The 26,704-nt window shown below is 37.8% G+C and overlaps 45 non-coding genes across 45 annotated transcripts; all 45 read right to left on the bottom strand.

The window, feature by feature from the left end:
- Nucleotides 1-26: 26 nt before the first annotated feature.
- Nucleotides 27-97, bottom strand: TRNAG-CCC (transfer RNA glycine (anticodon CCC)). Its single transcript has one exon. It is a non-coding gene; the product is annotated as a tRNA-Gly (tRNA).
- A 442-nt stretch (nucleotides 98-539) lies between these two features.
- TRNAG-CCC (transfer RNA glycine (anticodon CCC)) lies at nucleotides 540-610 on the bottom strand. The gene has a single exon. It is a non-coding gene; the product is annotated as a tRNA-Gly (tRNA).
- A 505-nt stretch (nucleotides 611-1,115) lies between these two features.
- TRNAG-CCC (transfer RNA glycine (anticodon CCC)) lies at nucleotides 1,116-1,186 on the bottom strand. The gene has a single exon. It is a non-coding gene; the product is annotated as a tRNA-Gly (tRNA).
- Nucleotides 1,187-1,628: 442 nt separating this feature from the next.
- On the bottom strand, nucleotides 1,629-1,699 carry TRNAG-CCC (transfer RNA glycine (anticodon CCC)). Its single transcript has one exon. It is a non-coding gene; the product is annotated as a tRNA-Gly (tRNA).
- A 505-nt stretch (nucleotides 1,700-2,204) lies between these two features.
- Nucleotides 2,205-2,275, bottom strand: TRNAG-CCC (transfer RNA glycine (anticodon CCC)). The gene has a single exon. It is a non-coding gene; the product is annotated as a tRNA-Gly (tRNA).
- Nucleotides 2,276-3,293: 1,018 nt separating this feature from the next.
- Nucleotides 3,294-3,364, bottom strand: TRNAG-CCC (transfer RNA glycine (anticodon CCC)). Its single transcript has one exon. It is a non-coding gene; the product is annotated as a tRNA-Gly (tRNA).
- A 1,360-nt stretch (nucleotides 3,365-4,724) lies between these two features.
- TRNAG-CCC (transfer RNA glycine (anticodon CCC)) lies at nucleotides 4,725-4,795 on the bottom strand. Its single transcript has one exon. It is a non-coding gene; the product is annotated as a tRNA-Gly (tRNA).
- Nucleotides 4,796-5,237: 442 nt separating this feature from the next.
- On the bottom strand, nucleotides 5,238-5,308 carry TRNAG-CCC (transfer RNA glycine (anticodon CCC)). Its single transcript has one exon. It is a non-coding gene; the product is annotated as a tRNA-Gly (tRNA).
- A 504-nt stretch (nucleotides 5,309-5,812) lies between these two features.
- TRNAG-CCC (transfer RNA glycine (anticodon CCC)) lies at nucleotides 5,813-5,883 on the bottom strand. Its single transcript has one exon. It is a non-coding gene; the product is annotated as a tRNA-Gly (tRNA).
- A 510-nt stretch (nucleotides 5,884-6,393) lies between these two features.
- On the bottom strand, nucleotides 6,394-6,464 carry TRNAG-CCC (transfer RNA glycine (anticodon CCC)). The gene has a single exon. It is a non-coding gene; the product is annotated as a tRNA-Gly (tRNA).
- A 505-nt stretch (nucleotides 6,465-6,969) lies between these two features.
- Nucleotides 6,970-7,040, bottom strand: TRNAG-CCC (transfer RNA glycine (anticodon CCC)). Its single transcript has one exon. It is a non-coding gene; the product is annotated as a tRNA-Gly (tRNA).
- Nucleotides 7,041-7,545: 505 nt separating this feature from the next.
- On the bottom strand, nucleotides 7,546-7,616 carry TRNAG-CCC (transfer RNA glycine (anticodon CCC)). The gene has a single exon. It is a non-coding gene; the product is annotated as a tRNA-Gly (tRNA).
- Nucleotides 7,617-8,121: 505 nt separating this feature from the next.
- TRNAG-CCC (transfer RNA glycine (anticodon CCC)) lies at nucleotides 8,122-8,192 on the bottom strand. The gene has a single exon. It is a non-coding gene; the product is annotated as a tRNA-Gly (tRNA).
- Nucleotides 8,193-8,634: 442 nt separating this feature from the next.
- On the bottom strand, nucleotides 8,635-8,705 carry TRNAG-CCC (transfer RNA glycine (anticodon CCC)). The gene has a single exon. It is a non-coding gene; the product is annotated as a tRNA-Gly (tRNA).
- Nucleotides 8,706-9,210: 505 nt separating this feature from the next.
- On the bottom strand, nucleotides 9,211-9,281 carry TRNAG-CCC (transfer RNA glycine (anticodon CCC)). The gene has a single exon. It is a non-coding gene; the product is annotated as a tRNA-Gly (tRNA).
- Nucleotides 9,282-9,786: 505 nt separating this feature from the next.
- Nucleotides 9,787-9,857, bottom strand: TRNAG-CCC (transfer RNA glycine (anticodon CCC)). The gene has a single exon. It is a non-coding gene; the product is annotated as a tRNA-Gly (tRNA).
- A 505-nt stretch (nucleotides 9,858-10,362) lies between these two features.
- On the bottom strand, nucleotides 10,363-10,433 carry TRNAG-CCC (transfer RNA glycine (anticodon CCC)). Its single transcript has one exon. It is a non-coding gene; the product is annotated as a tRNA-Gly (tRNA).
- A 442-nt stretch (nucleotides 10,434-10,875) lies between these two features.
- On the bottom strand, nucleotides 10,876-10,946 carry TRNAG-CCC (transfer RNA glycine (anticodon CCC)). Its single transcript has one exon. It is a non-coding gene; the product is annotated as a tRNA-Gly (tRNA).
- A 1,098-nt stretch (nucleotides 10,947-12,044) lies between these two features.
- Nucleotides 12,045-12,115, bottom strand: TRNAG-CCC (transfer RNA glycine (anticodon CCC)). The gene has a single exon. It is a non-coding gene; the product is annotated as a tRNA-Gly (tRNA).
- A 505-nt stretch (nucleotides 12,116-12,620) lies between these two features.
- TRNAG-CCC (transfer RNA glycine (anticodon CCC)) lies at nucleotides 12,621-12,691 on the bottom strand. Its single transcript has one exon. It is a non-coding gene; the product is annotated as a tRNA-Gly (tRNA).
- Nucleotides 12,692-13,133: 442 nt separating this feature from the next.
- Nucleotides 13,134-13,204, bottom strand: TRNAG-CCC (transfer RNA glycine (anticodon CCC)). Its single transcript has one exon. It is a non-coding gene; the product is annotated as a tRNA-Gly (tRNA).
- An 837-nt stretch (nucleotides 13,205-14,041) lies between these two features.
- On the bottom strand, nucleotides 14,042-14,112 carry TRNAG-CCC (transfer RNA glycine (anticodon CCC)). The gene has a single exon. It is a non-coding gene; the product is annotated as a tRNA-Gly (tRNA).
- A 321-nt stretch (nucleotides 14,113-14,433) lies between these two features.
- On the bottom strand, nucleotides 14,434-14,504 carry TRNAG-CCC (transfer RNA glycine (anticodon CCC)). Its single transcript has one exon. It is a non-coding gene; the product is annotated as a tRNA-Gly (tRNA).
- A 478-nt stretch (nucleotides 14,505-14,982) lies between these two features.
- Nucleotides 14,983-15,053, bottom strand: TRNAG-CCC (transfer RNA glycine (anticodon CCC)). Its single transcript has one exon. It is a non-coding gene; the product is annotated as a tRNA-Gly (tRNA).
- A 442-nt stretch (nucleotides 15,054-15,495) lies between these two features.
- Nucleotides 15,496-15,566, bottom strand: TRNAG-CCC (transfer RNA glycine (anticodon CCC)). The gene has a single exon. It is a non-coding gene; the product is annotated as a tRNA-Gly (tRNA).
- Nucleotides 15,567-16,008: 442 nt separating this feature from the next.
- Nucleotides 16,009-16,079, bottom strand: TRNAG-CCC (transfer RNA glycine (anticodon CCC)). Its single transcript has one exon. It is a non-coding gene; the product is annotated as a tRNA-Gly (tRNA).
- Nucleotides 16,080-16,557: 478 nt separating this feature from the next.
- On the bottom strand, nucleotides 16,558-16,628 carry TRNAG-CCC (transfer RNA glycine (anticodon CCC)). The gene has a single exon. It is a non-coding gene; the product is annotated as a tRNA-Gly (tRNA).
- Nucleotides 16,629-17,070: 442 nt separating this feature from the next.
- Nucleotides 17,071-17,141, bottom strand: TRNAG-CCC (transfer RNA glycine (anticodon CCC)). Its single transcript has one exon. It is a non-coding gene; the product is annotated as a tRNA-Gly (tRNA).
- Nucleotides 17,142-17,583: 442 nt separating this feature from the next.
- TRNAG-CCC (transfer RNA glycine (anticodon CCC)) lies at nucleotides 17,584-17,654 on the bottom strand. Its single transcript has one exon. It is a non-coding gene; the product is annotated as a tRNA-Gly (tRNA).
- Nucleotides 17,655-18,159: 505 nt separating this feature from the next.
- TRNAG-CCC (transfer RNA glycine (anticodon CCC)) lies at nucleotides 18,160-18,230 on the bottom strand. The gene has a single exon. It is a non-coding gene; the product is annotated as a tRNA-Gly (tRNA).
- A 442-nt stretch (nucleotides 18,231-18,672) lies between these two features.
- Nucleotides 18,673-18,743, bottom strand: TRNAG-CCC (transfer RNA glycine (anticodon CCC)). The gene has a single exon. It is a non-coding gene; the product is annotated as a tRNA-Gly (tRNA).
- A 442-nt stretch (nucleotides 18,744-19,185) lies between these two features.
- On the bottom strand, nucleotides 19,186-19,256 carry TRNAG-CCC (transfer RNA glycine (anticodon CCC)). The gene has a single exon. It is a non-coding gene; the product is annotated as a tRNA-Gly (tRNA).
- Nucleotides 19,257-19,698: 442 nt separating this feature from the next.
- Nucleotides 19,699-19,769, bottom strand: TRNAG-CCC (transfer RNA glycine (anticodon CCC)). Its single transcript has one exon. It is a non-coding gene; the product is annotated as a tRNA-Gly (tRNA).
- A 442-nt stretch (nucleotides 19,770-20,211) lies between these two features.
- Nucleotides 20,212-20,282, bottom strand: TRNAG-CCC (transfer RNA glycine (anticodon CCC)). Its single transcript has one exon. It is a non-coding gene; the product is annotated as a tRNA-Gly (tRNA).
- Nucleotides 20,283-20,724: 442 nt separating this feature from the next.
- On the bottom strand, nucleotides 20,725-20,795 carry TRNAG-CCC (transfer RNA glycine (anticodon CCC)). Its single transcript has one exon. It is a non-coding gene; the product is annotated as a tRNA-Gly (tRNA).
- Nucleotides 20,796-21,237: 442 nt separating this feature from the next.
- Nucleotides 21,238-21,308, bottom strand: TRNAG-CCC (transfer RNA glycine (anticodon CCC)). The gene has a single exon. It is a non-coding gene; the product is annotated as a tRNA-Gly (tRNA).
- Nucleotides 21,309-21,813: 505 nt separating this feature from the next.
- On the bottom strand, nucleotides 21,814-21,884 carry TRNAG-CCC (transfer RNA glycine (anticodon CCC)). Its single transcript has one exon. It is a non-coding gene; the product is annotated as a tRNA-Gly (tRNA).
- A 442-nt stretch (nucleotides 21,885-22,326) lies between these two features.
- On the bottom strand, nucleotides 22,327-22,397 carry TRNAG-CCC (transfer RNA glycine (anticodon CCC)). Its single transcript has one exon. It is a non-coding gene; the product is annotated as a tRNA-Gly (tRNA).
- Nucleotides 22,398-22,902: 505 nt separating this feature from the next.
- Nucleotides 22,903-22,973, bottom strand: TRNAG-CCC (transfer RNA glycine (anticodon CCC)). Its single transcript has one exon. It is a non-coding gene; the product is annotated as a tRNA-Gly (tRNA).
- Nucleotides 22,974-23,469: 496 nt separating this feature from the next.
- Nucleotides 23,470-23,540, bottom strand: TRNAG-CCC (transfer RNA glycine (anticodon CCC)). The gene has a single exon. It is a non-coding gene; the product is annotated as a tRNA-Gly (tRNA).
- Nucleotides 23,541-23,982: 442 nt separating this feature from the next.
- Nucleotides 23,983-24,053, bottom strand: TRNAG-CCC (transfer RNA glycine (anticodon CCC)). The gene has a single exon. It is a non-coding gene; the product is annotated as a tRNA-Gly (tRNA).
- Nucleotides 24,054-24,558: 505 nt separating this feature from the next.
- Nucleotides 24,559-24,629, bottom strand: TRNAG-CCC (transfer RNA glycine (anticodon CCC)). Its single transcript has one exon. It is a non-coding gene; the product is annotated as a tRNA-Gly (tRNA).
- A 505-nt stretch (nucleotides 24,630-25,134) lies between these two features.
- Nucleotides 25,135-25,205, bottom strand: TRNAG-CCC (transfer RNA glycine (anticodon CCC)). The gene has a single exon. It is a non-coding gene; the product is annotated as a tRNA-Gly (tRNA).
- A 442-nt stretch (nucleotides 25,206-25,647) lies between these two features.
- On the bottom strand, nucleotides 25,648-25,718 carry TRNAG-CCC (transfer RNA glycine (anticodon CCC)). The gene has a single exon. It is a non-coding gene; the product is annotated as a tRNA-Gly (tRNA).
- A 505-nt stretch (nucleotides 25,719-26,223) lies between these two features.
- On the bottom strand, nucleotides 26,224-26,294 carry TRNAG-CCC (transfer RNA glycine (anticodon CCC)). Its single transcript has one exon. It is a non-coding gene; the product is annotated as a tRNA-Gly (tRNA).
- Nucleotides 26,295-26,704: the final 410 nt, after the last annotated feature.

The raw sequence follows: 26,704 nt of genomic DNA, 5'->3' as shown, positions 1-26,704 counted from the left end.
GTAAGCTATGTTTAAAATAGCATTTTTGCACCAGCCGGGACTTGAACCCGGGTCACAAGAATGGGAATCTTGCATGATACCCCTACACTACTGGTGCCCTATTTGCTCTCATGTTAATCTGCCTTCTTGAAATCTCAGTATACAGACTGTTCGCTACAGGGTTGGATCTATGTGCCAGTCAGGAATAAAACCAAGGTCACGAGAATGGGAAACTTGCATGAAACCCCTAATTAAATGCAATTTGTTATGAAAACACAGGAATGTGTCTATTTTCAATGCTGCAAACTATGTCCAGCAGCATGGGTTTTTGCAAACAAGCTAGCATGTTGCTGGACTTAATTTCAAGGTTTCACAAATGAACACTTTCTGAAGAGAATAGTTGTAAATTGGATATCTTGCAGTTTATCTACTCAGCTGTTCTCTGGGTATCATTTTGAAATGGACATCATAAGCAAGCACAAGCAATGCTTTTTAGCATTGCTTTTGAAAAGCTCTTCAAGTTTTGTGATTCAAGTAAGCTATGTTTAAAATAGCATTTTTGCACCAGCCGGGACTTGAACCCAGGTCACAAGAATGGGAATCTTGCATGATACCCCTACACTACTGGTGCCCTATGGGCTCTAATGTTAATCTGCCTTCTTGAAATCTCAATATACAGACCTTTCGCTACAGGGTTGCATCTATGTGCCAGCCATGAATCAAACCAAGGTCACGAGAATGGGAATCTTGCATGATACCCCTAATTAAATGCAATTTGTTATGAAAACACAGTAAAGTGTCTATTTTCAATGCTGCAAACCATGAACAGACGCATGTTTTGTGGCAAACCAGCTAGCATGTTCCTGGACTTAATATCAAGGTTTCACAAATGAAACTTCCTGGACTTAATTAATAATTAATAATCATGTTCCTGGACTTAATTTCAAGGTTTCACAAATGAACACTTTCTGGAGAGAATATTTGTAAATTGGATATCTGTTTTTTTGCAAACCAGCTAGCATGTTCCTGGACTTAATTTCAAGGTTTCACAAATGAACAATTCATAATTTGTGATTGCTTTTGAAAAGCTCTTCAAGTTTTGTGATTCAAGTAAGCTATGTTTAAAATAGCATTTTTGCACCGGCCGGGACTTGAACCCGGGTCACAAGAATGGGAATCTTGCATGATACCCCTACACTACTGGTGCCCTATTTGCTCGCATGTTAATCTGCCTTCTTGAAATCTCAGTATACAGACTGTTCGCTACAGGGTTGGATCTATGTGCCAGTCAGGAATAAAACCAAGGTCACGAGAATGGGAAACTTGCATGAAACCCCTAATTAAATGCAATTTGTTATGAAAACACAGGAATGTGTCTATTTTCAATGCTGCAAACTATGTCCAGCAGCATGGGTTTTTGCAAACAAGCTAGCATGTTGCTGGACTTAATTTCAAGGTTTCACAAATGAACACTTTCTGAAGAGAATAGTTGTAAATTGGATATCTTGCAGTTTATCTACTCAGCTGTTCTCTGGGTATCATTTTGAAATGGACATCATAAGCAAGCACAAGCAATGCTTTTTAGCATTGCTTTTGAAAAGCTCTTCAAGTTTTGTGATTCAAGTAAGCTATGTTTAAAATAGCATTTTTGCACCAGCCGGGACTTGAACCCAGGTCACAAGAATGGGAATCTTGCATGATACCCCTACACTACTGGTGCCCTATGGGCTCTAATGTTAATCTGCCTTCTTGAAATCTCAATATACAGACCTTTCGCTACAGGGTTGCATCTATGTGCCAGCCATGAATCAAACCAAGGTCACGAGAATGGGAATCTTGCATGATACCCCTAATTAAATGCAATTTGTTATGAAAACACAGTAAAGTGTCTATTTTCAATGCTGCAAACCATGAACAGACGCATGTTTTGTGGCAAACCAGCTAGCATGTTCCTGGACTTAATATCAAGGTTTCACAAATGAAACTTCCTGGACTTAATTAATAATTAATAATCATGTTCCTGGACTTAATTTCAAGGTTTCACAAATGAACACTTTCTGGAGAGAATATTTGTAAATTGGATATCTGTTTTTTTGCAAACCAGCTAGCATGTTCCTGGACTTAATTTCAAGGTTTCACAAATGAACAATTCATAATTTGTGATTGCTTTTGAAAAGCTCTTCAAGTTTTGTGATTCAAGTAAGCTATGTTTAAAATAGCATTTTTGCACCGGCCGGGACTTGAACCCGGGTCACAAGAATGGGAATCTTGCATGATACCCCTACACTACTGGTGCCCTATTTGCTCGCATGTTAATCTGCCTTCTTGAAATCTCAGTATACAAACTGTTCGCTACAGGGTTGGATCTATGTGCCAGCCAGGAATAAAACCAAGGTCACGAGAATGGGAAACTTGCATGATACCCCTAATTAAATGCAATTTGTTATGAAAACACAGGAATGTGTCTATTTTCAATGCTGCAAACCATGAACAGACGCATGTTTTTTTGCAATCCAGCTAGCATGTTCCTGGACTTAATTTCAAGGTTTCACAAATGAACAGTTTCTGGAGAGAATATTTGTAAATTGGATATCTTGCAGTTTATCTACTCAGCTCTTCTCTGGGTATCATTTTGAAATGGACATCATAACCAAGCACAAGCAATGCTTTTTAGCATTGCTTTTGAAAAGCTCTTCAAGTTTTGTGATTCAAGTAAGCTATGTTTAAAATAGCATTTTTGCACCAGCCGGGACTTGAACCGAGGTCACAAGAATGGGAATCTTGCATGATACCCCTACACTACTGGTACCCTATTTGCTCTAATGTTATTCTGCCTTCTTGAAATCTCAATATACAGACCTTTCGCTACAGGGTTGCATCTATGTGCCAGCCAGGAATAAAACCAAGGTCATGAGAATGGGAATCTTGCATGATACCCCTAATTAAATGCAATTTGTTATGAAAACACAGCAAAGTGTCTATTTTCAATGCTGCAAACCATGAACAGACACATGTTTTTTTGCAAACCAGCTAGCATGTTCCTGGACTTAATTTCAAGGTTTCACAAATGAAACTTCCTGGACTTAATTAATAATTAATAATCATGTTCCTGGACTTAATTTCAAGGTTTCACAAATGAACACTTTCTGGAGAGACTATTTGTAAATTGGATATCTGTTTTTTTGCAAACCAGCTAGCATGTTCCTGGACTTAATTTCAAGGTTTCACAAATGAACAATTCATAATTTGTGATTGCTTTTGAAAAGCTCTTCAAGTTTTGTGATTCAAGTAAGCTATGTTTAAAATAGCATTTTTGCACCAGCCGGGACTTGAACCCGGGTCACAAGAATGGGAATCTTGCATGATACCCCTACAATACTGGTGCCCTATTTGCTCTCTTGTTAATCTGCCTTCTTGAAATCTCAGTATACAGACTGTTCGCTACAGGGCTGCATCTATGTGCCAGCCATGAATCAAACCAAGGTCACGAGAATGGGAATCTTGCATGATACCCCTAATTAAATGCAATTTGTTATGAAAACACAGGAAAGTGTCTATTTTCAATGCTGCAAACCATGAACAGACGCATGTTTTTTTGCAAACAAGCTAGCATGTTCCTGGACTTAATATCAAGGTTTCACAAATGAACACTTTCTGGAGAGAATATTTGTAAATTGGATATCTTGCAGTTTATCTACTCAGCTGTTCTCTGGGTATCATTTTGAAATGGACATCATAACCAAGCACAAGCAATGCTTTTTAGCATTGCTTTTGAAAAGTTCTTCAAGTTTTGTGATTCAAGTAAGCTATGTTTAAAATAAATAATTTCAAGGTTTCACAAATGAACACTTTCTGGAGAGAATATTTGTAAATTGGATATCTTGCAGTTTATCTACTCAGCTGTTCTCTGGGTATCATTTTGAAATGGACATCATCACCAAGCACAAGCAATGCTTTTTAGCATTGCTTTTGAAAAGTTCTTCAAGTTTTGTGATTCAAGTAAGCTATGTTTAAAATAGCATTTTTGCACCAGCCGGGACTTGAACCTGGGTCATAAGAATAGGAATCTTGCATGATACCCCTACACTAGTGGCTCCCTATGTACTTTCATGTTAAGCTGCATTCTTGAAATCTCAATACACAGACCTTTCGCTACAGGGTTGGATCTATGTGCCAGCCAGGAATAAAACCAAGGTCACGAGAATGGGAATCTTGCATGATACCCCTACACTACTGGTGCCCTATGTGCTCTCATGTTAATCTGCCTTCTTGAAATCTCAATATACAGACCTTTCGCTACAGGGTTGCATCTATGTGCCAGCCATGAATCAAACCAATGTTATGAGAATGGGAATCTTGCATGATACCCCTAATTATATGCAATTTGTGATGAAAACACAGGAAAGTGTCTCTTTTCAATGCTGCAAACCATGAACAGACGCATGTTTTTTTGCAAACCAGCTAGCATGTTCCTGGACTTAATTTCAAGGTTTCACAAATAAAACTTCCTGGACTTAATTAATAATTAATAATCATGTTCCTGGACTTAATTTCAAGGTTTCACAAATGAACACTTTCTGGAGAGAATATTTGTAAATTGGATATCTGTTTTTTTGCAAACCAGCTAGCATGTTCCTGGACTTAATTTCAAGGTTTCACAAATGAACAATTCACAATTTGTGATTGCTTTTGAAAAGCTCTTCAAGTTTTCTGATTCAAGTAAGCTATGTTTAAAATAGCATTTTTGCACCAGCCGGGACTTGAACCCGGGTCACAAGAATGGGAATCTTGCATAATACCCCTACACTACTGGTGCCCTATGTGCGCACATGTTAATCTGCCTTCTTGAAATCTCAATATACAGACCTTTCGCTACAGGGTTACATCTATGTGCCAGCCATGAATCAAACCAAGGTCACGAGAATGGGAATCTTGCATGATACCCCTAATTAAATGCAATTTGTTATGAAAACACAGGAAAGTGTCTATTTTCAATGCTGCAAACCATGAACAGATGCATGTTTTTTTGCAAACCAGCTAGCATGTTCCTGGACTTAATTTCAAGGTTTCACAAATGAACACTTTCAGGAGAGAATATTTGTAATTTGGATATCTTGCAGTTTATCTACTCAGCTCTTCTCTGGGTATCATTTTGAAATGGACATCATAACCAAGCACAAGCAATGCTTTTTAGCATTGCTTTTGAAAAGCTCTTCAAGTTTTGTGATTCAAGTAAGCTATGTTTAAAATAGCATTTTTGCACCAGCCGGGACTTGAACCCAGGTCACAAGAATGGGAATCTTGCATGATACCCCTACACTACTGGTGCCCTATTTGCTCTCATGTTAGTCTGCCTTCTTGAAATCTCAATACACAGACCTTTCGCTACAGGGTTGCATCTATGTGCCAGCCATGAATCAAAAAAATGTCATGAGAATGGGAATCTTGCATGATACCCCTAATTATATGCAATTTGTGATGAAAACACAGGAAAGTGTCTCTTTTCAATGCTGCAAACCATGAACAGACGCATGTTTTTTGCAAACCAGCTAGCATGTTCCTAGACTTAATTTCAAGGTTTCACAAATGAAACTTCCTGGACTTAATTAATAATTAATAATCATGTTCCTGGACTTAATTTCAAGGTTTCACAAATGAACACTTTCTGGAGAGAATATTTGTAAATTGGATATCTGTTTTTTTGCAAACCAGCTAGCATGTTCCTGGACTTAATTTCAAGGTTTCACAAATGAACAATTCACAATTTGTGATTGCTTTTGAAAAGCTCTTCAAGTTTTCTGATTCAAGTAAGCTATGTTTAAAATAGCATTTTTGCACCAGCCGGGACTTGAACCCGGGTCACAAGAATGGGAATCTTGCATGATACCCCTACACTACTGGTGCCCTATGTGCGCACATGTTAATCTGCCTTCTTGAAATCTCAATATACAGACCTTTCGCTACAGGGTTACATCTGTGTGCCAGCCATGAATCAAAAAAATGTCATGAGAATGGGAATCTTGCATGATACCCCTAATTATATGCAATTTGTGATGAAAACACAGGAAAGTGTCTCTTTTCAATGCTGCAAACCATGAACAGACGCATGTTTTTTTGCAAACCAGCTAGCATGTTCCTGGACTTAATTTCAAGGTTTCACAAATGAAACTTCCTGGACTTAATTAATAATTAATAATCATGTTCCTGGACTTAATTTCAAGGTTTCACAAATGAACAGTTTCTGGAGAGAATATTTGTATTTTGGATATCTTGCAGTTTATCTACTCAGCTCTTCTCTGGGTATCATTTTGAAATGGACATCATAACCAAGCACAAGCAATGCTTTTTAGCATTGCTTTTGAAAAGCTCTTCAAGTTTTGTGATTCAAGTAAGCTATGTTTAAAATAGCATTTTTGCACCAGCCGGGACTTGAACCCAGGTCACAAGAATGGGAATCTTGCATGATACCCCTACACTACTGGTGCCCTATTTGCTCTCATGTTAGTCTGCCTTCTTGAAATCTCAATACACAGACCTTTCGCTACAGGGTTGCATCTATGTGCCAGCCATGAATCAAAAAAATGTCATGAGAATGGGAATCTTGCATGATACCCCTAATTATATGCAATTTGTGATGAAAACACAGGAAAGTGTCTCTTTTCAATGCTGCAAACCATGAACAGACGCATGTTTTTTTGCAAACCAGCTAGCATGTTCCTGGACTTAATTTCAAGGTTTCACAAATGAAACTTCCTGGACTTAATTAATAATTAATAATCATGTTCCTGGACTTAATTTCAAGGTTTCACAAATGAACACTTTCTGGAGAGAATATTTGTAAATTGGATATCTGTTTTTTTGCAAACCAGCTAGCATGTTCCTGGACTTAATTTCAAGGTTTCACAAATGAACAATTCACAATTTTCGATTGCTTTTGAAAAGCTCTTCAAGTTTTCTGATTCAAGTAAGCTATGTTTAAAATAGCATTTTTGCACCAGCCGGGACTTGAACCCGGGTCACAAGAATGGGAATCTTGCATGATACCCCTACACTACTGGTGCCCTATGTGCGCACATGTTAATCTGCCTTCTTGAAATCTCAATATACAGACCTTTCGCTACAGGGTTACATCTGTGTGCCAGCCATGAATCAAAAAAATGTCATGAGAATGGGAATCTTGCATGATACCCCTAATTATATGCAATTTGTGATGAAAACACAGGAAAGTGTCTCTTTTCAATGCTGCAAACCATGAACAGACGCATGTTTTTTTGCAAACCAGCTAGCATGTTCCTGGACTTAATTTCAAGGTTTCACAAATGAAACTTCCTGGACTTAATTAATAATTAATAATCATGTTCCTGGACTTAATTTCAAGGTTTCACAAATGAACACTTTCTGGAGAGAATATTTGTAAATTGGATATGTGTTTTTTTGCAAACCAGCTAGCATGTTCCTGGACTTAATTTCAAGGTTTCACAAATGAACAATTCACAATTTGTGATTGCTTTTGAAAAGCTCTTCAAGTTTTCTGATTCAAGTAAGCTATGTTTAAAATAGCATTTTTGCACCAGCCGGGACTTGAACCCGGGTCACAAGAATGGGAATCTTGCATGATACCCCTACACTACTGGTGCCCTATGTGCTCTCATGTTAATCTGCGCTCTTGAAATCTCAATACACAGACTTTTCGCTACAGGGTTGGATCTATGTGCCAGCCAAAAATAAAACCAAGGTCACGAGAATGGGAATCTTGCATGATACCCCTAATTAAATGCAATTTGTTATGAAAACACAGGAAAGTGTCTATTTTCAATGCTGCAAACCATGAACAGACGCATGTTTTGTGGCAAACCAGCTAGCATGTTCCTGGACTTAATATCAAGGTTTCACAAATGAAACTTCCTGGACTTAATTAATAATTAATAATCATGTTCCTGGACTTAATTTCAAGGTTTCACAAATGAACACTTTCTGGAGAGAATATTTGTAAATTGGATATCTGTTTTTTTGCAAACCAGCTAGCATGTTCCTGGACTTAATTTCAAGGTTTCACAAATGAACAATTCATTATTTGTGATTGCTTTTGAAAAGCTCTTCAAGTTTTGTGATTCAAGTAAGCTATGTTTAAAATAGCATTTTTGCACCAGCCGGGACTTGAACCCGGGTCACAAGAATGGGAATCTTGCATGATACCCCTACACTACTGGTGCCCTATTTGCTCGCATGTTAATCTGCCTTCTTGAAATCTCAGTATACAGACTGTTCGCTACAGGGTTGGATCTATGTGCCAGCCAGGAATAAAACCAAGGTCACGAGAATGGGAAACTTGCATGATACCCCTAATTAAATGCAATTTGTTATGAAAACACAGGAATGTGTCTATTTTCAATGCTGCAAACCATGTCCAGCAGCATGGGTTTTTGCAAACAAGCTAGCATGTTGCTGGACTTAATATCAAGGTTTCACAAATGAACACTTTCTGGAGAGAATATTTGTAAATTGGATATCTTGCAGTTTATCTACTCAGCTGTTCTCTGGGTATCATTTTGAAATGGACATCATAACCAAGCACAAGCAATGCTTTTTAGCATTGCTTTTGAAAAGTTCTTCAAGTTTTGTGATTCAAGTTAGCTATGTTTAAAATAGCATTTTTGCACCAGCCGGGACTTGAACCCAGGTCACAAGAATGGGAATCTTGCATGATACCCCTACACTACTGGTGCCCTATTTGCTCTCATGTTAGTCTGCCTTCTTGAAATCTCAATACACAGACCTTTCGCTACAGGGTTGCATCTATGTGCCAGCCATGAATCAAAAAAATGTCATGAGAATGGGAATCTTGCATGATACCCCTAATTATATGCAATTTGTGATGAAAACACAGGAAAGTGTCTCTTTTCAATGCTGCAAACCATGAACAGACGCATGTTTTTTTGCAAACCAGCTAGCATGTTCCTGGACTTAATTTCAAGGTTTCACAAATGAAACTTCCTGGACTTAATTAATAATTAATAATCATGTTCCTGGACTTAATTTCAAGGTTTCACAAATGAACACTTTCTGGAGAGAATATTTGTAAATTGGATATCTGTTTTTTTGCAAACCAGCTAGCATGTTCCTGGACTTAATTTCAAGGTTTCACAAATGAACAATTCACAATTTGTGATTGCTTTTGAAAAGCTCTTCAAGTTTTCTGATTCAAGTAAGCTATGTTTAAAATAGCATTTTTGCACCAGCCGGGACTTGAACCCGGGTCACAAGAATGGGAATCTTGCATGATACCCCTACACTACTGGTGCCCTATGTGCACACATGTTAATCTGCCTTCTTGAAATCTCAATATACAGACCTTTCGCTACAGGGTTACATCTGTGTGCCAGCCATGAATCAAAAAAATGTCATGAGAATGGGAATCTTGCATGATACCCCTAATTATATGCAATTTGTGATGAAAACACAGGAAAGTGTCTCTTTTCAATGCTGCAAACCATGAACAGACGCATGTTTTTTTGCAAACCAGCTAGCATGTTCCTGGACTTAATTTCAAGGTTTCACAAATGAAACTTCCTGGACTTAATTAATAATTAATAATCATGTTCCTGGACTTAATTTCAAGGTTTCACAAATGAACACTTTCTGGAGAGAATATTTGTAAATTGGATATGTGTTTTTTTGCAAACCAGCTAGCATGTTCCTGGACTTAATTTCAAGGTTTCACAAATGAACAATTCACAATTTGTGATTGCTTTTGAAAAGCTCTTCAAGTTTTCTGATTCAAGTAAGCTATGTTTAAAATAGCATTTTTGCACCAGCCGGGACTTGAACCCGGGTCACAAGAATGGGAATCTTGCATGATACCCCTACACTACTGGTGCCCTATGTGCTCTCATGTTAATCTGCGCTCTTGAAATCTCAATACACAGACTTTTCGCTACAGGGTTGGATCTATGTGCCAGCCAAAAATAAAACCAAGGTCACGAGAATGGGAATCTTGCATGATACCCCTAATTAAATGCAATTTGTTATGAAAACACAGGAAAGTGTCTATTTTCAATGCTGCAAACCATGAACAGACGCATGTTTTGTGGCAAACCAGCTAGCATGTTCCTGGACTTAATATCAAGGTTTCACAAATGAAACTTCCTGGACTTAATTAATAATTAATAATCATGTTCCTGGACTTAATTTCAAGGTTTCACAAATGAACACTTTCTGGAGAGAATATTTGTAAATTGGATATCTGTTTTTTTGCAAACCAGCTAGCATGTTCCTGGACTTAATTTCAAGGTTTCACAAATGAACAATTCATTATTTGTGATTGCTTTTGAAAAGCTCTTCAAGTTTTGTGATTCAAGTAAGCTATGTTTAAAATAGCATTTTTGCACCAGCCGGGACTTGAACCCGGGTCACAAGAATGGGAATCTTGCATGATACCCCTACACTACTGGTGCCCTATTTGCTCGCATGTTAATCTGCCTTCTTGAAATCTCAGTATACAGACTGTTCGCTACAGGGTTGGATCTATGTGCCAGCCAGGAATAAAACCAAGGTCACGAGAATGGGAAACTTGCATGATACCCCTAATTAAATGCAATTTGTTATGAAAACACAGGAATGTGTCTATTTTCAATGCTGCAAACCATGTCCAGCAGCATGGGTTTTTGCAAACAAGCTAGCATGTTGCTGGACTTAATATCAAGGTTTCACAAATGAACACTTTCTGGAGAGAATATTTGTAAATTGGATATCTTGCAGTTTATCTACTCAGCTGTTCTCTGGGTATCATTTTGAAATGGACATCATAACCAAGCACAAGCAATGCTTTTTAGCATTGCTTTTGAAAAGTTCTTCAAGTTTTGTGATTCAAGTTAGCTATGTTTAAAACAGCATTTTTGCACCAGCCGGGATTCGAATCCAGGTCACAAGAATGGGAATCTTGCATGATACCCCTACACTACTGGTGCCCTATGTGCTCTAATGTTAATCTGCCTTCTTGAAATCTCAATATACAGACCTTTCGCTACAGGGTTGCATCTATGTGCCAGCCATGAATCAAACCAATGTTATGAGAATGGGAATCTTGCATGATACCCCTAATTATATGCAATTTGTGATGAAAACACAGGAAAGTGTCTCTTTTCAATGCTGCAAACCATGAACAGATGCATGTTTTTTTGCAAACCAGCTAGCATGTTCCTGGACTTAATTTCAAGGTTTCACAAATGAACACTTTCTGGAGAGAATATTTGTAAATTGGATATCTTGCAGTTTATCTACTCAGCTGTTCTCTGGGTATCATTTTCAAATGGACATCATCACCAAGCACAAGCAATGCTTTTTAGCATTGCTTTTGAAAAGTTCTTCAAGTTTTGTGATTCAAGTAAGCTATGTTTAAAATAGCATTTTTGCACCAGCCGGGACTTGAACCTGGGTCATAAGAATAGGAATCTTGCATGATACCCCTACACTAGTGGCTCCCTATGTACTTTCATGTTAAGCTGCATTCTTGAAATTTCAATACACAGACCTTTCGCTACAGGGTTGGATCTATGTGCCAGCCAGGAATAAAACCAAGGTCACGAGAATGGGAATCTTGCATGATACCCCTACACTACTGGTGCCCTATGTGCTCTCATGTTAATCTGCCTTCTTGAAATCTCAATATACAGACCTTTCGCTACAGGGTTGCATCTATGTGCCAGCCATGAATCAAACCAATGTTATGAGAATGGGAATCTTGCATGATACCCCTAATTATATGCAATTTGTGATGAAAACACAGGAAAGTGTCTCTTTTCAATGCTGCAAACCATGAACAGACGCATGTTTTTTTGCAATCCAGCTAGCATGTTCCTGGACTTAATTTCAAGGTTTCACAAATGAACAGTTTCTGGAGAGAATATTTGTAAATGGATATCTTGCAGTCTATCTACTCAGCTCTTCTCTGGGTATCATTTTGAAATGGACATCATAACCAAGCACAAGCAATGCTTTTTAGCATTGCTTTTGAAAAGCTCTTCAAGTTTTGTGATTCAAGTAAGCTATGTTTAAAATAGCATTTTTGCACCAGCCGGGACTTGAACCCAGGTCACAAGAATGGGAATCTTGCATGATACCCCTACACTACTGGTGCCCTATTTGCTCTCATGTTAATCTGCCTTCTTGAAATCTCAATACACAGACCTTTCGCTACAGGGTTGCATCTATGTGCCAGCCATGAATCAAAAAAATGTCATGAGAATGGGAATCTTGCATGATACCCCTAATTATATGCAATTTGTGATGAAAACACAGGAAAGTGTCTCTTTTCAATGCTGCAAACCATGAACAGATGCATGTTTTTTTGCAAACCAGCTAGCATGTTCCTTGACTTAATTTCAAGGTTTCACAAATAAAACTTCCTGGACTTAATTAATAATTAATAATCATGTTCCTGCACTTAATTTCAAGGTTTCACAAATGAACACTTTCTGGAGAGAATATTTGTAAATTGGATATCTGTTTTTTTGCAAACCAGCTAGCATGTTCCTGGACTTAATTTCAAGGTTTCACAAATGAACAATTCACAATTTGTGATTGCTTTTGAAAAGCTCTTCAAGTTTTCTGATTCAAGTAAGCTATGTTTAAAATAGCATTTTTGCACCAGCCGGGACTTGAACCCGGGTCACAAGAATGGGAATCTTGCATGATACCCCTACACTACTGGTGCCCTATGTGCACCCATGTTAATCTGCCTTCTTGAAATCTCAATATACAGACCTTTCGCTACAGGGTTACATCTATGTGCCAGCCATGAATCAAACCAAGGTCACGAGAATGGGAATCTTGCATGATACCCCTAATTAAATGCAATTTGTTATGAAAACACAGGAAAGTGTCTATTTTCAATGCTGCAAACCATGAACAGATGCATGTTTTTTTGCAAACCAGCTAGCATGTTCCTGGACTTAATTTCAAGGTTTCACAAATGAACAATTTCTGGAGAGAATATTTGTAAATTGGATATCTTGCAGTTTATCTACTCAGCTGTTCTCTGGGTATCATTTTGAAATGGACATCATAACCAAGCACAAGCAATGCTTTTTAGCATTGCTTTTGAAAAGTTCTTCAAGTTTTGTGATTCAAGTTAGCTATGTTTAAAACAGCATTTTTGCACCAGCCGGGATTCGAATCCAGGTCACAAGAATGGGAATCTTGCATGATACCCCTACACTACTGGTGCCCTATGTGCTCTAATGTTAATCTGCCTTCTTGAAATCTCAATATACAGACCTTTCGCTACAGGGTTGCATCTATGTGCCAGCCATGAATCAAACCAATGTTATGAGAATGGGAATCTTGCATGATACCCCTAATTATATGCAATTTGTGATGAAAACACAGGAAAGTGTCTCTTTTCAATGCTGCAAACCATGAACTGACGCATGTTTTTTGCAAACTAGCTAGCATATTCCTGGACTTAATTTCAAGGTTTCACAAATGAACACTTTCTGGAGAGAATATTTGTAAATTGGATATCTTGCAGTTTATCTACTCAGCTGTTCTCTGGGTATCATTTTGAAATGGACATCATAACCAAGCACAAGCAATGCTTTTTAGCATTGCTTTTGAAAAGTTCTTCAAGTTTTGTGATTCAAGTAAGCTATGTTTAAAATAAATAATTTCAAGGTTTCACAAATGAACACTTTCTGGAGAGAATATTTGTAAATTGGATATCTTGCAGTTTATCTACTCAGCTCTTCTCTGGGTATCATTTTGAAATGGACATCATAACCAAGCACAAGCAATGCTTTTTAGCATTGCTTTTGAAAAGTTCTTCAAGTTTTGTGATTCAAGTAAGCTATGTTTAAAATAAATAATTTCAAGGTTTCACAAATGAACACTTTCTGGAGAGAATATTTGTAAATTGGATAACTTGCAGTTTATCTACTCAGCTGTTCTCTGGGTATCATTTTGAAATGGACATCATCATCAAGCACAAGCAATGCTTTTTAGCATTGCTTTTGAAAAGTTCTTCAAGTTTTGTGATTCAAGTAAGCTATGTTTAAAATAGCATTTTTGCACCAGCCAGGACTTGAACCTGGGTCATAAGAATGGGAATCTTGCATGATACCCCTACACTACTGGTGTCCTATTTGCTCTCATGTTAATCTGCCTTCTTGAAATCTCAATACACAGACCTTTCGCTACAGGGTTGCATCTATGTGCCAATAATTAATAATTAATAATCATGTTCCTGGACTTAATTTCAAGGTTTCACAAATGAACACTTTCTGGAGAGAATATTTGTAAATTGGATATCTGTTTTTTTGCAAACCAGCTAGCATGTTCCTGGACTTAATTTCAAGGTTTCACAAATGAACAATTCACAATTTGTGATTGCTTTTAATTGCTTTTGAAAAGCTCTTCAAGTTTTCTGATTCAAGTAAGCTATGTTTAAAATAGCATTTTGGCACCAGCCGGGACTTGAACCTGGGTCACAAGAATGGGAATCTTGCATGATACCCCTACACTACTGGTGCCCTATGTGCGCACATGTTAATCTGCCTTCTTGAAATCTCAATATACAGACCTTTCGCTACAGGGTTGCATCTATGTGCCAGCCATGAATCCAAAAAATGTCATGAGAATGGGAATCTTGCATGATACCCCTAATTATATGCAATTTGTGATGAAAACACAGGAAAGTGTCTCTTTTCAATGCTGCAAACCATGAACAGACGCATGTTTTTTTGCAAACCAGCTAGCATGTTCCTGGACTTAATTTCAAGGTTTCACAAATGAAACTTCCTGGACTTAATTAATAATTAATAATCATGTTCCTGGACTTAATTTCAAGGTTTCACAAATGAAACTTCCTGGACTTAATTAATAATTAATAATCATGTTCCTGGACTTAATTTCAAGGTTTCACAAATGAACAATTCACAATTTGTGATTGCTTTTGAAAAGCTCTTCAAGTTTTCTGATTCAAGTAAGCTATGTTTAAAATAGCATTTTTGCACCAGCCGGGACTTAAACCCGGGTCACAAGAATGGGAATCTTGCATGATACCCCTACACTACTGGTGCCCTATGTACGCACATGTTAATCTGCCTTCTTGAAATCTCAATATACAGACCTTTCGCTACAGGGTTACATCTATGTGCCAGCCATGAATCAAACCAATGTTATGAGAATGGGAATCTTGCATGATACCCCTAATTATATGCAATTTGTGATGAAAACACAGGAAAGTGTCTATTTTCAATGCTGCAAACCATGAACAGACGCATGTTTTTTTGCAATCCAGCTAGCATGTTCCTGGACTTAATTTCAAGGTTTCACAAATGAACAGTTTCTGGAGAGAATATTTGTAAATTGGATATCTTGCAGTTTATCTACTCAGCTCTTCTCTGGGTATCATTTTGAAATGGACATCATAACCAAGCACAAGCAATGCTTTTTAGAATTGCTTTTGAAAAGCTCTTCAAGTTTTGTGATTCAAGTAAGCTATGTTTAAAATAGCATTTTTGCACCAGCCGGGACTTAAACCCGGGTCACAAGAATGGGAATCTTGCATGATACCCCTACACTACTGGTGCCCTATGTACGCACATGTTAATCTGCCTTCTTGAAATCTCAATATACAGACCTTTCGCTACAGGGTTGCATGTATGTGCCAGCCATGAATCAAACCAAGGTCACGAGAATGGGAATCTTGCATGATACCCCTAATTAAATGCAATTTGTTATGAAAACACAGGAAAGTGTCTATTTTCAATGCTGCAAACCATGAACAGACGCATGTTTTTTTGCAAACCAGCTAGCATGTTCCTGGACTTAATATCAAGGTTTCACAAATGAACACTTTCTGGAGAGAATATTTGTAAATTGGATATCTTGCAGTTTATCTACTCAGCTGTTCTCTGGGTATCATTTTGAAATGGACATCATAACCAAGCACAAGCAATGCTTTTTAGCATTGCTTTTGAAAAGTTCTTCAAGTTTTGTGATTCAAGTTAGCTATGTTTAAAACAGCATTTTTGCACCAGCCGGGATTCGAATCCAGGTCACAAGAATGGGAATCTTGCATGATACCCCTACACTACTGGTGCCCTATGTGCTCTAATGTTAATCTGCCTTCTTGAAATCTCAATATACAGACCTTTCGCTACAGGGTTGCATCTATGTGCCAGCCATGAATCCAGAAAATGTCATGAGAATGGGAATCTTGCATGATACCCCTAATTATATGCAATTTGTGATGAAAACACAGGAAAGTGTCTCTTTTCAATGCTGCAAACCATGAACAGACGCATGTTTTTTTGCAAACCAGCTAGCATGTTCCTGGACTTAATTTCAAGGTTTCACAAATGAAACTTCCTGGACTTAATTAATAATTAATAATCATGTTCCTGGACTTAATTTCAAGGTTTCACAAATGAAACTTCCTGGACTTAATTAATAATTAATAATCATGTTCCTGGACTTAATTTCAAGGTTTCACAAATGAACAATTCACAATTTGTGATTGCTTTTGAAAAGCTCTTCAAGTTTTCTGATTCAAGTAAGCTATGTTTAAAATAGCATTTTTGCACCAGCCGGGACTTAAACCCGGGTCACAAGAATGGGAATCTTGCATGATACCCCTACACTACTGGTGCCCTATGTACGCACATGTTAATCTGCCTTCTTGAAATCTCAATATACAGACCTTTCGCTACAGGGTTACATCTATGTGCCAGCCATGAATCAAACCAATGTTATGAGAATGGGAATCTTGCATGATACCCCTAATTATATGCAATTTGTGATGAAAACACAGGAAAGTGTCTATTTTCAATGCTGCAAACCATGAACAGACGCATGTTTTTTTGCAATCCAGCTAGCATGTTCCTGGACTTAATTTCAAGGTTTCACAAATGAACAGTTTCTGGAGAGAATATTTGTAAATTGGATATCTTGCAGTTTATCTACTCAGCTCTTCTCTGGGTATCATTTTGAAATGGACATCATAACCAAGCACAAGCAATGCTTTTTAGAATTGCTTTTGAAAAGCTCTTCAAGTTTTGTGATTCAAGTAAGCTATGTTTAAAATAGCATTTTTGCACCAGCCGGGACTTAAACCCGGGTCACAAGAATGGGAATCTTGCATGATACCCCTACACTACTGGTGCCCTATGTACGCACATGTTAATCTGCCTTCTTGAAATCTCAATATACAGACCTTTCGCTACAGGGTTGCATCTATGTGCCAGCCATGAATCAAACCAAGGTCACGAGAATGGGAATCTTGCATGATACCCCTAATTAAATGCAATTTGTTATGAAAACACAGGAAAGTGTCTATTTTCAATGCTGCAAACCATGAACAGACGCATGTTTTTTTGCAAACCAGCTAGCATGTTCCTGGACTTAATATCAAGGTTTCACAAATGAACACTTTCTGGAGAGAATATTTGTAAATTGGATATCTTGCAGTTTATCTACTCAGCTGTTCTCTGGGTATCATTTTGAAATGGACATCATAACCAAGCACAAGCAATGCTTTTTAGCATTGCTTTTGAAAAGTTCTTCAAGTTTTGTGATTCAAGTTAGCTATGTTTAAAACAGCATTTTTGCACCAGCCGGGATTCGAATCCAGGTCACAAGAATGGGAATCTTGCATGATACCCCTACACTACTGGTGCCCTATGTGCTCTAATGTTAATCTGCCTTCTTGAAATCTCAATATACAGACCTTTCGCTACAGGGTTGCATCTATGTGCCAGCCATGAATCCAAAAAATGTCATGAGAATGGGAATCTTGCATGATACCCCTAATTATATGCAATTTGTGATGAAAACACAGGAAAGTGTCTCTTTTCAATGCTGCAAACCATGAACAGACGCATGTTTTTTTGCAAACCAGCTAGCATGTTCCTGGACTTAATTTCAAGGTTTCACAAATGAAACTTCCTGGACTTAATTAATAATTAATAATCATGTTCCTGGACTTAATTTCAAGGTTTCACAAATGAACACTTTCTGGAGAGAATATTTGTAAATTGGATATCTGTTTTTTTGCAGACCAGCTAGCATGTTCCTGGACTTAATTTCAAGGTTTCACAAATGAACAATTCACAATTTGTGATTGCTTTTGAAAAGCTCTTCAAGTTTTCTGATTCAAGTAAGCTATGTTTAAAATAGCATTTTTGCACCAGCCGGGACTTAAACCCGGGTCACAAGAATGGGAATCTTGCATGATACCCCTACACTACTGGTGCCCTATGTACGCACATGTTAATCTGCCTTCTTGAAATCTCAATATACAGACCTTTCGCTACAGGGTTACATCTATGTGCCAGCCATGAATCAAACCAATGTTATGAGAATGGGAATCTTGCATGATACCCCTAATTATATGCAATTTGTGATGAAAACACAGGAAAGTGTCTCTTTTCAATGCTGCAAACCATGAACAGACGCATGTTTTTTTGCAATCCAGCTAGCATGTTCCTGGACTTAATTTCAAGGTTTCACAAATGAACAGTTTCTGGAGAGAATATTTGTAAATTGGATATCTTGCAGTTTATCTACTCAGCTCTTCTCTGGGTATCATTTTGAAATGGACATCATAACCAAGCACAAGCAATGCTTTTTAGCATTGCTTTTGAAAAGCTCTTCAAGTTTTGTGATTCAAGTAAGCTATGTTTAAAATAGCATTTTTGCACCAGCCGGGACTTGAACCCAGGTCACAAGAATGGGAATCTTGCATGATACCCCTACACTACTGGTGCCCCATGTGCTCTAATGCTAATCTGCCTTCTTGAAATCTCAATATACAGACCTTTCGCTACAGGGTTGCATCTATGTGCAAGCCATGAATCAAACCAAGGTCACGAGAATGGGAATCTTGCATGATACCCCTAATTAAATGCAATTTGTTATGAAAACACAGGAAAGTGTCTATTTTCAATGCTGCAAACCATGAACAGACGCATGTTTTTTTGCAAACCAGCTAGCATGTTCCTGGACTTAATATCAAGGTTTCACAAATGAACACTTTCTGGAGAGAATATTTGTAAATTGGATATCTTGCAGTTTATCTACTCAGCTGTTCTCTGGGTATCATTTTGAAATGGACATCATAACCAAGCACAAGCAATGCTTTTTAGCATTGCTTTTGAAAAGTTCTTCAAGTTTTGTGATTCAAGTTAGCTATGTTTAAAACAGCATTTTTGCACCAGCCGGGATTCGAATCCAGGTCACAAGAATGGGAATCTTGCATGATACCCCTACACTACTGGTGCCCTATGTGCTCTAATGTTAATCTGCCTTCTTGAAATCTCAATATACAGACCTTTCGCTACAGGGTTGCATCTATGTGCCAGCCATGAATCAAACCAATGTTATGAGAATGGGAATCTTGCATGATACCCCTAATTATATGCAATTTGTGATGAAAACACAGGAAAGTGTCTCTTTTCAATGCTGCAAACCATGAACAGATGCATGTTTTTTTGCAAACCAGCTAGCATGTTCCTGGACTTAATTTCAAGGTTTCACAAATGAACACTTTCTGGAGAGAATATTTGTAAATTGGATATCTTGCAGTTTATCTACTCAGCTGTTCTCTGGGTATCATTTTGAAATGGACTTCATAACCAAGCACAAGCAATGGTTTTTAGCATTGCTTTTGAAAAGTTCTTCAAGTTTTGTGATTCAAGTTAGCTATGTTTAAAACAGCATTTTTGCACCAGCCGGGATTCAAATCCAGGTCACAAGAATGGGAATCTTGCATGATACCCCTACACTACTGGTGCCCTATGTGCTCTAATGTTAATCTGCCTTCTTGAAATCTCAATATACAGACCTTTCGCTACAGGGTTGCATCTATGTGCCAGCCAGGAATAAAACCAAGGTCACGAGAATGGGAATCTTGCATGATACCCCTAATTATATGCAATTTGTGATGAAAACACAGGAAAGTGTCTCTTTTCAATGCTGCAAACCATGAACAGACGCATGTTTTTTTGCAATCCAGCTAGCATGTTCCTGGACTTAATTTCAAGGTTTCACAAATGAACAGTTTCTGGAGAGAATATTTGTAAATTGGATATCTTGCAGTTTATCTACTCAGCTCTTCTCTGGGTATCATTTTGAAATGGACATCATAACCAAGCACAAGCAATGCTTTTTAGCATTGCTTTTGAAAAGCTCTTCAAGTTTTGTGATTCAAGTAAGCTATGTTTAAAATAGCATTTTTGCACCAGCCGGGACTTGAACCCAGGTCACAAGAATGGGAATCTTGCATGATACCCCTACACTACTGGTGCCCTATTTGCTCTCATGTTAATCTGCCTTCTTGAAATCTTAATACACAGACCTTTCGCTACAGGGTTGCATCTATGTGCCAGCCATGAATCAAAAAAATGTCATGAGAATGGGAATCTTCCATGATACCCCTAATTATATGCAATTTGTGATGAAAACACAGGAAAGTGTCTCTTTTCAATGCTGCAAACCATGAACAGACGCATGTTTTTTTGCAAACTAGCTAGCATGTTCCTGGACTTAATTTCAAGGTTTCACAAATGAACACTTTCTGGAGAGAATATTTGTAAATTGGATATCTTGCAGTTTATCTACTCAGCTGTTCTCTGGGTATCATTTTGAAATGGACATCATAACCAAGCACAAGCAATGCTTTTTAGCATTGCTTTTGAAAAGTTCTTCAAGTTTTGTGATTCAAGTTAGCTATGTTTAAAACAGCATTTTTGCACCAGCCGGGATTCGAATCCAGGTCACAAGAATGGGAATCTTGCATGATACCCCTACACTACCGGTGCCCTATGTGCTCTAATGTTAATCTGCCTTCTTGAAATCTCAATATACAGACCTTTCGCTACAGGGTTGGATCTATGTGCCAGCCAGGAATAAAACCAAGGTCACGAGAATGGGAATCTTGCATGATACCCCTAATTAAATGCAATTTGTTATGAAAACACAGCAAAGTGTCTATTTTCAATGCTGCAAACCATGAACAGACACATGTTTTTTTGCAAACCAGCTAGCATGTTCCTGGACTTAATTTCAAGGTTTCACAAATGAACACTTTCTGGAGAGAATATTTGTAAATTGGATATCTTGCAGTTTATCTACTCAGCTGTTCTCTGGGTATCATTTTGAAATGGACATCATAACCAAGCACAAGCAATGCTTTTTAGCATTGCTTTTGAAAAGCTCTTCAAGTTTTGTGATTCAAGTAAGCTATGTTTAAAATAGCATTTTTGCACCAGCCGGGACTTGAACCCGGGTCACAAGAATGGGAATCTTGCATGATACCCCTACACTACTGGTGCCCTATGTGCTCTCATGTTAATCTGCGTTCTTGAAATCTCAATACACAGACTTTTCGCTACAGGGTTGGATCTATGTGCCAGCCAAAAATAAAACCAAGGTCACGAGAATGGGAATCTAGCATGATACCCCTAATTAAATGCAATTTGTTATGAAAACACAGCAAAGTGTCTATTTTCAATGCTGCAAAACATGAACAGACACATGTTTTTTTGCAAACCAGCTAGCATGTTCCTGGACTTAATTTCAAGGTTTCACAAATGAAACTTCCTGGACTTAATTAATAATTAATAATCATGTTCCTGGACTTAATTTCAAGGTTTCACAAATGAACACTTTCTGGAGAGAATATTTGTAAATTGGATATCTGTTTTTTTGCAAACCAGCTAGCATGTTCCTGGACTTAATTTCAAGGTTTCACAAATGAACAATTCATAATTTGTGATTGCTTTTGAAAAGCTCTTCAAGTTTTGTGATTCAAGTAAGCTATGTTTAAAATAGCATTTTTGCACCAGCCGGGACTTGAACCCAGGTCACAAGAAAGGGAATCTTGCATGATACCCCTACACTACTGGTGCCCTATGTGCTCTCATGTTAATCTGCGTTCTTGAAATCTCAATACACAGACTTTTCGCTACAGGGTTGGATCTATGTGCCAGCCAGGAATAAAACCAAGGTCACGAGAATGGGAATCTTGCATGATACCCCTAATTAAATGCAATTTGTTATGAAAACACAGCAAAGTGTCTATTTTCAATGCTGCAAACCATGAACAGACACATGTTTTTTTGCAAACCAGCTAGCATGTTCCTGGACTTAATTTCAAGGTTTCACAAATGAACACTTTCTGGAGAGAATATTTGTAAATTGGATATCTTGCAGTTTATCTACTCAGCTGTTCTCTGGGTATCATTTTGAAATGGACATCATAACCAAGCACAAGCAATGCTTTTTAGCATTGCTTTTGAAAAGCTCTTCAAGTTTTGTGATTCAAGTAAGCTATGTTTAAAATAGCATTTTTGCACCAGCCGGGACTTGAACCCGGGTCACAAGAATGGGAATCTTGCATGATACCCCTACACTACTGGTGCCCTATGTGCTCTCATGTTAATCTGCGTTCTTGAAATCTCAATACACAGACTTTTCGCTACAGGGTTGGATCTATGTGCCAGCCAAAAATAAAACCAAGGTCACGAGAATGGGAATCTTGCATGATACCCCTAATTAAATGCAATTTGTTATGAAAACACAGCAAAGTGTCTATTTTCAATGCTGCAAAACATGAACAGACACATGTTTTTTTGCAAACCAGCTAGCATGTTCCTGGACTTAATTTCAAGGTTTCACAAATGAAACTTCCTGGACTTAATTAATAATTAATAATCATGTTCCTGGACTTAATTTCAAGGTTTCACAAATGAACACTTTCTGGAGAGAATATTTGTAAATTGGATATCTGTTTTTTTGCAAACCAGCTAGCATGTTCCTGGACTTAATTTCAAGGTTTCACAAATGAACAATTCATAATTTGTGATTGCTTTTGAAAAGCTCTTCAAGTTTTGTGATTCAAGTAAGCTATGTTTAAAATAGCATTTTTGCACCAGCCGGGACTTGAACCCAGGTCACAAGAAAGGGAATCTTGCATGATACCCCTACACTACTGGTGCCTAATCACTAATCTGCCTTCTAGAAATCTCAATATACAGACCTTTCGCTACAGGGTTGCATCTATGTGCCAGCCATGAATCAAACCAAGGTCACGAGAATGGGAATCTTGCATGATACCCCTAATTAAATGCAATTTGTTATGAAAACACAGGAAAGTGTCTCTTTTCAATGCTGCAAACCATGAACAGACGCATGTTTTGTGGCAAACCAGCTAGCATGTTCCTGGACTTAATATCAAGGTTTCACAAATGAAACTTCCTGGACTTAATTAATAATTAATAATCATGTTCCTGGACTTAATTTCAAGGTTTCACAAATGAACACTTTCTGGAGAGAATATTTGTAAATTGGATATCTGTTTTTTTGCAAACCAGCTAGCATGTTCCTGGACTTAATTTCAAGGTTTCACAAATGAACAATTCACAATTTGTGATTGCTTTTGAAAAGCTCTTCAAGTTTTCTGATTCAAGTAAGCTATGTTTAAAATAGCATTTTTGCACCAGCCGGGACTTGAACCCGGGTCACAGGAATGGGAATCTTGCATGATACCCCTACACTACTGGTGCCCTATTTGCTCGCATGTCAATCTGCCTTCTTGAAATCTCAGTATACAGACTGTTCGCTACAGGGTTGGATCTATGTGCCAGCCAGGAATAAAACCAAGGTCACGAGAATGGGAATCTTGCATGATACCCCTAATTAAATGCAATTTGTTATGAAAACACAGGAAAGTGTCTATTTTCAATGCTGCAAACCATGAACAGATGCATGGGTTTTTGCAAACAAGCTAGCATGTTGCTGGACTTAATTTCAAGGTTTCGCAAATGAACACTTTCTGAAGAGAATAGTTGTAAATTGGATATCTTTCAGTTTATCTACTCAGCTGTTCTCTGGGTATCATTTTGAAATGGACATCATAACCAAGCACAAGCAATGCTTTCTAGCATTGCTTTTGAAAAGCTCTTCAAGTTTTGTGATTCAAGTAAGCTATGTTTAAAATAGCATTTTTGCACCAGCCGGGACTTGAACCCGGGTCACAAGAATGGGAATCTTGCATGATACCCCTACACTACTGGTGCCCTATGTGCTCTCATGTTAATCTGCGTTCTTGAAATCTCAATACACAGACTTTTCGCTACAGGGTTGGATCTATGTGCCAGCCAAAAATAAAACCAAGGTCACGAGAATGGGAATCTTGCATGATACCCCTAATTAAATGCAATTTGTTATGAAAACACAGCAAAGTGTCTATTTTCAATGCTGCAAAACATGAACAGACACATGTTTTTTTGCAAACCAGCTAGCATGTTCCTGGACTTAATTTCAAGGTTTCACAAATGAAACTTCCTGGACTTAATTAATAATTAATAATCATGTTCCTGGACTTAATTTCAAGGTTTCACAAATGAACACTTTCTGGAGAGAATATTTGTAAATTGGATATGTGTTTTTTTGCAAACCAGCTAGCATGTTCCTGGACTTAATTTCAAGGTTTCACAAATGAACAATTCATAATTTGTGATTGCTTTTGAAAAGCTCTTCAAGTTTTGTGATTCAAGTAAGCTATGTTTAAAATAGCATTTTTGCACCAGCCGGGACTTGAACCCAGGTCACAAGAAAGGGAATCTTGCATGATACCCCTACACTACTGGTGCCCTATGTGCTCTCATGTTAATCTGCGTTCTTGAAATCTCAATACACAGACTTTTCGCTACAGGGTTGGATCTATGTGCCAGCCAGGAATAAAACCAAGGTCACGAGAATGGGAATCTTGCATGATACCCCTAATTAAATGCAATTTGTTATGAAAACACAGCAAAGTGTCTATTTTCAATGCTGCAAACCATGAACAGACACATGTTTTTTTGCAAACCAGCTAGCATGTTCCTGGACTTAATTTCAAGGTTTCACAAATGAAACTTCCTGGACTTAATTAATAATTAATAATCATGTTCCTGGACTTAATTTCAAGGTTTCACAAATGAACACTTTCTGGAGAGAATATTTGTAAATTGGATATCTGTTTTTTTGCAAACCAGCTAGCATGTTCCTGGACTTAATTTCAAGGTTTCACAAATGAACAATTCATAATTTGTGATTGCTTTTGAAAAGCTCTTCAAGTTTTGTGATTCAAGTAAGCTATGTTTAAAACAGCATTTTTGCACCAGCCGGGACTTGAACCTGGGTCACAAGAATGGGAATCTTGCATGATACCCCTACACTACTGGTGCCCTATTTGCTCTCATGTTAATCTGCCTTCTTGAAATCTCAGTATACAGACTGTTCGCTACAGGGTTGGATCTATGTGCCAGTCAGGAATAAAACCAAGGTCACGAGAATGGGAAACTTGCATGATACCCCTAATTAAATGCAATTTGTTATGAAAACACAGGAATGTGTCTATTTTCAATGCTGCAAACCATGTCCAGCAGCATGGGTTTTTGCAAACAAGCTAGCATGTTGCTGGACTTAATTTCAAGGTTTCACAAATGAACACTTTCTGAAGAGAATAGTTGTAAATTGGATATCTTGCAGTTTATCTACTCAGCTGTTCTCTGGGTATCATTTTGAAATGGACATCATAACCAAGCACAAGCAATGCTTTTTAGCATTGCTTTTGAAAAGCTCTTCAAGTTTTGTGATTCAAGTAAGCTATGTTTAAAATAGCATTTTTGCACCAGCCGGGACTTGAACCCAGGTCACAAGAATGGGAATCTTGCATGATACCCCTAAACTACTGGTGCCCTATGGGCTCTAATGTTAATCTGCCTTCTTGAAATCTCAATATACAGACCTTTCGCTACAGGGTTGCATCTATGTGCCAGCCATGAATCAAACCAAGGTCACGAGAATGGGAATCTTGCATGATACCCCTAATTAAATGCAATTTGTTATGAAAACACAGGAAAGTGTCTCTTTTCAATGCTGCAAACCATGAACAGACGCATGTTTTGTGGCAAACCAGCTAGCATGTTCCTGGACTTAATATCAAGGTTTCACAAATGAAACTTCCTGGACTTAATTAATAATTAATAATCATGTTCCTGGACTTAATTTCAAGGTTTCACAAATGAACACTTTCTGGAGAGAATATTTGTAAATTGGATATGTGTTTTTTTGCAAACCAGCTAGCATGTTCCTGGACTTAATTTCAAGGTTTCACAAATGAACAATTCATAATTTGTGATTGCTTTTGAAAAGCTCTTCAAGTTTTGTGATTCAAGTAAGCTATGTTTAAAATAGCATTTTTGCACCAGCCGGGACTTGAACCCGGGTCACAAGAATGGGAATCTTGCATGATACCCCTACACTACTGGTGCCCTAATTGCTCTCATGTTAATCTGCCTTCTTGAAATCTCAGTATACAGACTGTTCGCTACAGGGTTGGATCTATGTGCCAGTCAGGAATAAAACCAAGGTCACGAGAATGGGAAACTTGCATGATAACCCTAATTAAATGCAATTTGTTAAGAAAACACAGGAATGTGTCTATTTTCAATGCTGCAAACCATGAACAGACGCATGTTTTTTTGCAAACCAGCTAGCATGTTCCTGGACTTAATATCAAGGTTTCACAAATGAACACTTTCTGGAGAGAATATTTGTAAATTGGATATCTTGCAGTTTATCTACTCAGCTGTTCTCTGGGTATCATTTTGAAATGGACATCATAACCAAGCACAAGCAATGCTTTTTAGCATTGCTTTTGAAAAGCTCTTCAAGTTTTCTG

Source organism: Lithobates pipiens, unplaced genomic scaffold, assembly GCF_037356315.1.
Source record: "Lithobates pipiens isolate NorthernLeopardFrog02 unplaced genomic scaffold, aLitPip1_a1.2 Scaffold_25, whole genome shotgun sequence".
Taxonomy (NCBI): Eukaryota; Metazoa; Chordata; class Amphibia; order Anura; family Ranidae; genus Lithobates; species Lithobates pipiens.
This window is presented reverse-complemented; position numbering and strand designations above follow the sequence as displayed.